A 10,400-nucleotide genomic window follows, 5' to 3' on the forward strand; every position below is an offset into this window, starting at 1 on the left:
ACCTCATCCCCATTCCCCCCCTTCCTACCCTGAACCCCCCCCCCCCCCCCCCCCCCACCCCAAACATATATTTTTCTTAAAAAAGAAATTAATTTTTCAAAAAAACTAAAGTTATTTTAAAAAAGAAAAACTCTTACGGCAATCCCCATCCTTTCCTAAACCCCTACCCCAACACCCACACTTACACCCCACCCGCTCTCAATTTTTTTTAGAAAAAAATATTTATTTTTTAAAAAAATTAAATGTCTTTTAAAAAATACTTTTTTTATCTCAACCCCATCCTACCCCCCCCCCTCCCCACCCCCTTCCCCCACACCCCTTCTTACAAAATAATTTTTTATTTAAAAATAATTAAATTTTTAAAAAATATTTTTATCCCACTCCCTACCCACCCTCCCATCTTTTCAAACCCATTCAAATTTATTTTCTTTACAAGTGGTAAACATTAATATGTTAATATTTTTTAGACTAAGCGGTTAAATTGAGCGGGTCAAGACCCAACCCGATTTTTGCCCATTTTAACCCAATACATTTCAATCCAAAGTGAATTTGGACATGTCATGACCCAACCCGATATCCACTTTAACCCATTTAATATCTTCAATTTTAACCTAACCCGCCTAATTGACACCCCTAATATATAGTAAGACTTTTTTTGATGTTGCAGTTTTTAATCCATTGAATTCAAATGAACTTCCACTCAATATCAAAATTCTTCCCTTAAGAATCAAGTAGCGCTAAACAAAAGAACTAAATATTTACTATATTAAATGATAGAGAGCAGAGGCGGAGCCAGGACTTCCTCGAAGGGGTTCAAATTTTGAAGAAAAACTAATCGAAGGAAATTCGATATTTATTATATATATAAAAGAAAATTTTAGTCATGTATAAATAGTATAATTTAAAAAAAAATTACACATAATGTCAGCCACAACAATCATTTAAAAGTAAAATGACCTAACTTTGCAAAAATACCCCAAAATGGCATATGTTGTATATTTTCTGTAATAACACACATTTATTACCAGCTCTCTCTTACGCAGTACTCCATTAATCTATCCAAGCTTCCCTCTTACAATTTCTGTCTTTTTTCTTCAAATTCTCCATAAACTCCTCCGATTTGAGCTTCAACGTAAGTACATTTCTTTATTTTTGTTGATTATTTTTTGTTTTTATGTGCATTTTATTCTATTTAAACTTCAACATAGGTTACTAAAATATCTATTTTCTATTGTTAATGTCTATTTGAGGGAAAACATTACCATCTCTACCTTGAGCAAGTTAGGACTGAGTCTTGCATATTTCGTTGACTAAAGCTCCGTCACCTAAATTTGATTTTTTTTATTGTTGAAAATCCCAATTTCTAAATTTGACAAAATATGCTTCAATTCAGTTGAGGCTTTTGAGTTGGTGAGTTGCGGCTACTTTCCTTGAGAATTTTGGTATTGAGATTTGTCGAAAAAGCTCATCGGAGCTCCAATGTCAGTAACAATTAATAGCTCGACAGAGATGGATCCTGTTTTTAATTTATTGGTGTTTTCTCTGTTGTTGAAAACTATTTGTTGTTGACTGTGTTATTTGTTGATTTTACTGAACTTTAATTTAGTTGGAGCTTGGAGCTTACCTGTAACACCCCACACTTTCAAGCTAGAATTTGAACTGTCGTTCCTACATGTGTAAACTCTCATCAAATTATTTGGATATGAATATATGTGTCATGATCATTGACCTAGTCTGTTAAGTGCTATCGAAGTAAAAAAAATATTCATAGGAAGCACTTAGAGCAAAGTTGAGTTGAGAACACTTGTATCGATTGAGTTTTAGTATCCGATTCTTAAAGGGTCAACTTTAAATAAGTGTATCTCCTAGAACATTACAGCTCATATGTTTAACTATATATCAAATGAAAGATCTTCGAGTCTTCCTTCCAACGCATCTGGTGTCACCTTAATTCAATGTTAGAAAGTTATGCTCATTTTACTTTGAAGTGTTTGTCTGTCAACTCGGTGATGTCTAAGCTGACAAGCCGTCACTTAGGTGACGACTAAGCAGACGAGCCATCAACTAAGTGACGAGCCATCAACCCAGGTCAATAAACGATAAATTCCAACCTGAAAGTGACGACTAGGGTGACGAGCTTTCACCTAACTGACGGGCCGTCAACCTTGTCGTCAACTAAAGAATTTCTGCAATTTTTTTATTTCTTTAGGGGTATTTTGGTCTTTTTCTCACCTAAAACCCTACCCCCCATGACTTAAATCACCCTATAAATGATAGTTATACTTGATTAGTTAGTTTTCAATATTTACTCTCCTCTTCACTCTTAAGAGAAAAGAAATTAGGGTTCCTTCTCAAGAATAAGAAATTCAAGCTTTCTTCCCCAAGAACTCAAGAATTCATGTTCCAATTTCAAGCTTTCTTCAAAGTCATCTAATTAAGGTGTGTAGGGTATTCATCAATGGTTTCTTTCTACCCATTGAGTCCCAAAATCCTTTTTTTTTCAAGTATGGATTTTTAATCTTCTTTTGTGAAATTATCCATGTATTTAGGTTATTTAATGTTTTAAATTTCAATTACCCATGTCATATCAAGTAATTTCATTCTAAATCATCAAGTTATGTATTAAACTATGTAAATATATTGTCCTCTCAAGTTTAACATATTCCTATGGTCAAATTTATGTTTCTCACTTATTTATTGAAATGTCTTATGTTTTGGGTCTTTGAACTATTAGTTCATACCACTATTTTTAAGTGTTGTTATCGAATTTTGAAATCATTCAGTGCTGGTGGGTTATGAATACCCACTACCTATTTGTTTCTACATGTCCTTATTTTCAAAGTTACAAATCAGTCAGACTATGATTTTAATACTATATTCAGAATATTATGTTCATGCTGAGAACTTACAAGTACAGTACCATGTCATGTTAAACAAATAATAACACTTGTGTCATTCAATTGGGAGTAACACTTAGCACCGAGTGAATGCAGGGATGGCAGCTCCCCCATCAGTAGAGGCATGAGTCATTAGTAGCAATCCCTAAGTTTTAGACCTACGGTGCCACCATAGATTATGAGGGGTCTGCCGTCAGTAGAGGCATGACACCCTCGTCCTTCGGGACATCAGCATTATGGATCCACATCACCAGTCATGTGTTGGTACCCTTAGAAAGGTACCAGCATCCTTCCAACTAGAGTAACAAGTTGGACCTTAATAGCTCAGTTTGGGGCATGTTGGTTATAGTTAGCTCCCACAGTCTCAGTTCAGTATTCAGAGTATGTCAGTTCAGGTTTGCATGACCAAATATACAGATATCAGCTATTCAATTATACAAATCTCAGTTATCCAGTTATGCAGATAACAGTGATTCGATCATTCAGATTACAAATTATTTTAGTACATGTTTATGCTTGGTCATGCATTCTTAGTTTTACATGTTCATGTTTTCATGCTCAGTATCCACACATGATCCTTATTTCAGTTTTACAGCATGTTCAGCTTTACATGAGATTTACATACAGTATTCATGTTTTATCGCTTTCCAGTTTTAGTTTTACTTATTCTACAAAAGTAAAGATTTAAGAAACTAAGTGTAGTGATTCACCAGCTTATCAGATTATGTTTGTTACTCATGTCTTAAGATATTTCAGCTTTCAGTTGATTTTAGTCTCTTGGTGAGTCTACCTGCACTTAGCATGCATGTTTTAAGATTATGTATCTATTCAATTTTACTTATTGCATTCACCCATACTTATCAGTACATTCCAGAAATACTGACCACATATACGTTTGTACGGCTACATTATTTTGTAATGTAGGTACCAGTTGTAGCCTACACATCATAATCAGGTAGTTCTCAGCTTTCAGCCAACAGGTGATAAGTTCTCTTTTTCCTAGAGACTCTAGTCCATTGCAGTTCATATGTTATATTTTGATTATCTATGTGTTTTGATTAGTGGTAGTTGGAAGCATGTCCCAGCTATCTATAGTCAGTATAATAGAGGCTTCATAAATAGTCAGTCAGAGTCACTACATGTAATTTAAGTTTCTTTCTTTAGTTTTATTATGTTGTAAACCTTATCAGTGTTTCATTTATCCAGACTTTCCTATGATTATGCTTTCGCTCACAAATTTAGTTTTTATACAATTTAAATCATTTGCTCAAGCAGTATGCCAGTTCATGGGTTCGCTTGGGATCACTTATGGTTCCAAGCATCATGCTAGGACTAGGGGGTACTCTTGAGCCATGACAAACTTGGTATTAGAGCACAGAGTTCAAGTGTTCTATGGTGTCTATGAAGTCGTATCTAGTAGAGTTTTATGAAACGGTACGGAGATGTTTGTACTTTTTTTTTCAAGAGGCTACTAGGCATTTAAGAAATATTTCCCTTCTTTCATATCTCAAATCGTGCAGTAGAAGTGTTCTCTAAGGAACTTATGCAGATTCTTACGTTAATCCATTCGTGCCAACTCTTTTTTATTCTTGAGGGAACAAAAATAGCCAAGCTTAAATCCTTACATCAGATAGACCCTATAGATAGTTATGGGATTGCACGTAGGCTTAAAATTATCCCATTTGTGCTTTTAAGTTCTGAAGTTTGAAAGATTTCATTCATGTTCATAAAAATTGTGCACTAAGCCATAATCAGATGTGCCCTTAGATCCCTTATCAGAATCCTTTGACATCATATGACCTAGAGTTAGAAGCATGAATCTATAAGTTTTAAGAGTAATAAAGTGGGGATAGTGTTTATCTGGATTTAGCAGATTATGTATATATGGGGCTAGTTGTATAAAAGGTGAGCTAGTAGGCTTGAAATAATGTATGCAAGAATTTAAGTTTATTAATTCAAAATTAAATATGATGATGTGGGTATGATTTAGAGAAGTGACCAAGCTGATATGTGGTTGTATTATTTCTAAGTTTTTATAATGTGTGTGCTTAGATAGTACCTTTAAGTTACTAAGTGCGAATGAGGCTAGTTATGTAGTATATGATGTTCTTACCAGCTAAGTTATGGGTATATGTTGTTGATGTTGGATATGATGGTGTAATGGTCATTCTCATTGTTTAGGAAAAAATATAAGCTTAGAGATGTGATATTAGTAGGCTATGAAAAAAAAAAGACAAATCATGTGTTTAGTGAGGTCGGTATGCAGTCAGAAGGGTGTAAGTATGTGATGATGATTGCTGAAGCCAAAGAAAGTTAAGGATAGTATTTATTGAGAGAGTGTTCAAGAATGGAGTTAGTATAGCTCATTAAAAGATTGGAAATATCCATTTTAAGTGCTACAATCTAAGTTTGAAACTCGGATGATTGAGCTAATAAAAAAAATTAAAATTCTAGATGGTGTGAACTCAGGGTATAGCGATACTCATGAAGATTCTAAGTTAGTAAGTGTTCAAGTTATTATTTGATGACTAGTGGGGCTATAGAAAGTAAAGAGTTGTATCTCAGAAGGAAGTACTAACAATGGGTTTTACACATTCAGGTGTAGTCTTTCAGGGTGAGTTTATTATTTATGTGTATTATTATATCTCGAACTCTAGAGTAATGTGGTTGCAGTTTAGTTTAGAGTTTATTAAAGGGGTCCACCGACATAGAATGGTGGCTTAAAGCTAAGAGGGAGATAATAGAACAAGAAACCAAGTCAGGCTCTCAGATTATAGTAGTGATGTCAATGTGTTGTAGAACAACACTAGGGAGGAAGATACCCAACCCATTCTTATCTAAGTGTAAATTTTTGTACATCAGTTATCATGACATTTACTCATGACTTACATGTCATTTCTATGATCATAGTTCATGTCCATGCACTTATATAGAATCATATGCGTTTCCCATTCCTAGTATAAGGAGTTTCAGTTTACTCAGCACTACAAATCATATTCCATAAATTTATGAACTCCAAACTCAGGTCATTCAGCTCATGACTCATGTACTCATGCTTTACAGTATGCTCAGTTCCCATAACTCATGGTGCACCTTAATGACTAGTGAAATTCAGATTATGTCATGTATTTCCTCAATTTAGATCTTATTAATGAATTCATGCCTTTGATACTTTATTTTTTAGGCCTCACATAAGTGTCAAAGTTATTCTTTAATGCTTCGGGTCTTCGTGTTCTAACCTTTCAGTGACCTCTTTTTAATGTTAAGATAGTGGTGATGAAAAATTGATGATCAATTGTTTAGATGGGAGAGAGTAAATATTTTTTGTTGAGAAAAGATTTTTGTATGTTTGTTTCATATAAGGCTATAAGATTGAAGAAAGATTGAGGTAAAGCTTTTGATATATGTCATGGTTAGTTGAGAATTCTATGTATGTTTTATTAGGGATAGTGCATGGGAGTTGTTTTTGACAAGAGATATTTGATAATGTGGTAAAGGTTCCCAGATGGGTTAGTTGATCAGAAGTTTATATGTGGTTATAATGATAGGCTTGAATGGTGTGTTTGTATATATGTGGATAAATGCATTGTGCATTACTGAATTCTTAGTAAGAGATTGAATTTAGTTATTGAAGTAGTAAGAGGAATTATTCTTGAGATGAAAGATGTGAAACATACATAGGTATCAAATTCATGGTTTAGACTATATTATAGTGTTATGTGTTGCACTTTGTAGTTTCGAGTAGGCTTGAACATAATGAGAGAATTTAGTTAAGCTAAAAATTAAGTAGATGGAGCTATCAACGCCTATGTGAGAATTGCAGGTTGAATAAATGAGCATAGTATTTAAGAGGATAAGTATAGTTGAGGGAATATTTGAGAAATATGGCTAAGCTTGAAAGTTAGCAGTTGTATTGCCTAAGGCAAAGTGATTCTATCCTAACTTATATTTTATAGGCCTATATTCCATGCTATAGAGTTGTACCCATGTTGTGAGTTCTTATTCAGATATCTCACTTGCATCATGCCTAGAATTCTTTGCTCCCTAATGTTATTATAGCTTCTTATGAAGAGTGTTAAAGAAATACTAAGCTTTCAGTATAATTCAGCTCGTATAGCCAGCAATTCAGTTTGGCAATCAGCTAGATAAACTCCTAGAGTTTTCCATCTTTCAATCTAGTCTTACTATCCAAAGCTCATGAATATGGCAATTCTATGAGGTAATTTGTTTGTATACATGTAAGTTGCGACTTCAGTTCAATCCATGCATCATGTTTTAGATTCAGCTATATAGTCATGATTCAGTTTATAAGTGTTTAGTGAATGGTCTCAATTTTCCAAGTATTCCAGCTCAGACATTGTAATATCCCTTGTACGACCTAAGTCTCATTATCTCACGATTCGTTCTTATATAATGTACTTGGACATGCCATGAAGCCCTTTTTCCGTTGATTCCTATACATACTTTGTTGAGGTATAATTCCTAATGAGAAGCTACGTACTTTATTCCATCCTCAGTAACTCTTGGAATTTTTATTGAATTAGTTATCTCTTTGCAGTTCTATATGCATGATTGTATCATGAACATTTCAAATAAGTTCGAAACTCTCAACATAAATCATCTCCCTATAGTCAGTAAAGTCAAGTCAACTCAGAAATCAGTTTCATGATAGAATTTTTAATATTTCAGCTCACTATATCCTTTACTAGCAGACGTCATGTCTACATTATTCCATACTTCTAAATCTTTATTAAGTTTCTACCCATCATTCGAGGATGAATGATTCTAAAGGGGAGATAATGAAACACCCTGCACTTTTGAGCTAGAATTTGAACTGTCGTTCCTACGTGTTTAAACTCTCTTCAAAAGATTTGGATATGAATATATGTGTCATGATCATTTATCTAGTGTGTTAAGTGTTTTTGAGGTGAAAAATGTTCATAGGAAGCACTTAGAGCAAAGTTGAGTTGAGAATACTTGTATCGATTGAGTTTTAATAACTGATTCTTGAAGAGTTAACTTTAAATGAGTGTATCTCCTAGAATACAATGACTCATGTGTTATACTACATATAAAATGAAAGATCTTTGAGTCTTGTTTCCAACGCATCTGGTTTTACCTTAATTCAGTGTTAGAAAGTTACACTCATTTTACTTCGAAAGGTCTATCTGTCAACTAGGTGATGACTAAGCTGACAAGCCGTCACTTAGGTGACAAATGAGCTGAAGAGTCGCCAACTAAGTGATGAGCCATCAGCCTAGGTTAGTAAATGGTAAATTCCAACCTGAAAGTGACGACTAGGGTGAAGGCCATCACCTAACTGATGGACCGTCAACTTTGTCATCAACTAAAAAATTTCTGTAATTTTTTTGTTTCTTTAGGGGTATTTTGGTCTTTTCCTCACCTCAAATCCTACCCCCGCGACTTAAGTCACCCTATAAATAATAATTTTACATGATTAGTCAGTATTCAATGTTTACTCCCCTCTGCACTCTCAAGAGAAAAGAAATTAGGATTTCTTCTCAAGAACAAGAAATTCAAGCGTTTTCCCCCAAGAACTCAAGAATTCATGTTCTAATTTCAAGATTTCTTCAAGAATCATCTAATTGAGGTATGTGGGGTATTCATCAATGGGTTTCTTCCACCCACTGAGTCCCAAAATCTTTTTTTTTTTGTTAAAGTATAGATTCTAATCTTCTTTTGTGAAATTATCCTTGTAAATTATGAATTTAATCTATGTATTTTTATAAATTTGAATTTAAGTCATGTCAACATGTTTTTCCATGTAAATTAGGTTATTTCATGTTTTAAATTTCAATTACCCATTTCATATTCAAGTGATTTCATGCTAAATCATCAAGTTATGTATTAAACCATGTAAATATGTTGTCCTCTCAAGTTTAACACATTCTCATGTTTAAATTCATATTTCTCACTTATTTATTGAAATGTCTTATGTTTTGGGTCTTTGAACTATTAGTTCATACCACTATTTTTAAGTGTTGTTATCGAATTTTGAAATCATTCAGTGCTGGCGGGTTATGAACACCCACTACCTATTTGTTTCTACATGTCCTTATTTTTAAAGTTACAAATCAGTCAGACTATGATTTTAATACTATATTCAGAATATTATGTTCATGCTGAGAACTTACAAGTACAGTACCATGTCATGTTAAACAAATAATAACACTTGTGTCATTCAATTGGGAGTAACACTTAGCACCTAGTGAATGCAGAGATGGCAGCTTCCCCGTCAGTAGAGGCATGAGTCGTTAGTAGCAATCCCTAAGTTCCAAACCTATGATGCCATCATAGATTATGAGGCGTCCTCCGTCAGTAGAGGCATGGCACCCTCTTTCTTCGGGACATCAGCCTTGTGGATCCACATCATCAGTCATGTGTTGGTACCCCTGGCAAGGTACCAGTACCTTTCCAACTGGAGCTACAGGTTGGACCCTGATAGCTCAGATTGGGGCATGTCGGTTGTAGTTAGCTCCCACAGTCTTAGTTCAGTATTCAGAGTATGTCAGTTCAAGTTTGGATGGCCAAGTATATAGATATCAGCTATTCAGTTATACATATCTCAGTTATCTAGTTATGCAGATAACAATGATTCGGTCAGTCAGATTACAAATTATTTCAGTACATGTTTATGCTTGGTCATGCATTCTCAATTTTACATCTTCATGTTTTCATGCTCAGTATATATAAATGATCCTCAGTTCAGTTTTACAGCATGTTCAGCTTTACATAAAATTTACATATAGTATTCATGTTTTATCGCTTCCCAGCTTCAGTTCAACTTATTCTACAAAAGTAAAGATTTAAAAATCTAAGTGTAATGATTCACCAGCTTATTATATTATGTTTGTTGCTCATGTTTTAAGATACTTCAGCTTTCAGATAATTTATGTCTCTTGGTGAGTCTAGCTGCACTTAGCATACATGTTTTAGATTATGTATCTATTCAGTTTTACTTATTGCATTCACCAACACTTATTCAGTACATTTTAGAAATATTGACCACATATACGTCTGTGTGGCTACATTGTTTCATAATGTAGGTACAAGTTGTAGCCCAAACATCCTAATCAAGCAGTTCTCAGCTTTCAGCCAGCAGGTGATAAGTTATTTTGTTTCGGGGACTCCAGTCCATTGCAGTTCATGTGTTGTATTTTGATTATACATATGTATTAATTAGTGGTAGTTGGAGGCATGTACTAGCTATCTATAGTTAATATAGTAGAGGCTTCATAGATAGTCAGTCAGAGTCACTACATGTAATTCAAGTTTCTCTCTTCAGTTTTATTATGTTGCAAACTTTATCGGTATTTTATTTATTAAGTCTTTCTCATGATTATGCTTTCGCTCAGCAAATTTAGTTTTTATACAGTTTAAATCAGTTGCTCTAGCAGTATGCCAGTTCATAGGTTAGCTTGGGATCACTTGTGGTTTCAAGCACCGTGTTACAACTAGGGGTAGTCTCGGATCGTGACATTA

The 10,400-nt window shown here is 34.1% G+C and overlaps 1 long non-coding RNA gene across 1 annotated transcript; it reads left to right on the forward strand.

The window, feature by feature from the left end:
• The first annotated feature begins 996 nt into the window (after positions 1–996).
• On the forward strand, positions 997–10,133 carry LOC107852320. Its single transcript, XR_001669399.2, has 3 exons — positions 997–1,132; positions 3,822–3,877; positions 9,965–10,133. It is a non-coding gene; the product is annotated as an uncharacterized LOC107852320 (long non-coding RNA).
• Positions 10,134–10,400: the final 267 nt, after the last annotated feature.

The sequence above is a fragment of the Capsicum annuum genome, chromosome 4 (genome assembly GCF_002878395.1).
Source record: "Capsicum annuum cultivar UCD-10X-F1 chromosome 4, UCD10Xv1.1, whole genome shotgun sequence".
Taxonomy (NCBI): domain Eukaryota; kingdom Viridiplantae; phylum Streptophyta; class Magnoliopsida; order Solanales; family Solanaceae; genus Capsicum; species Capsicum annuum.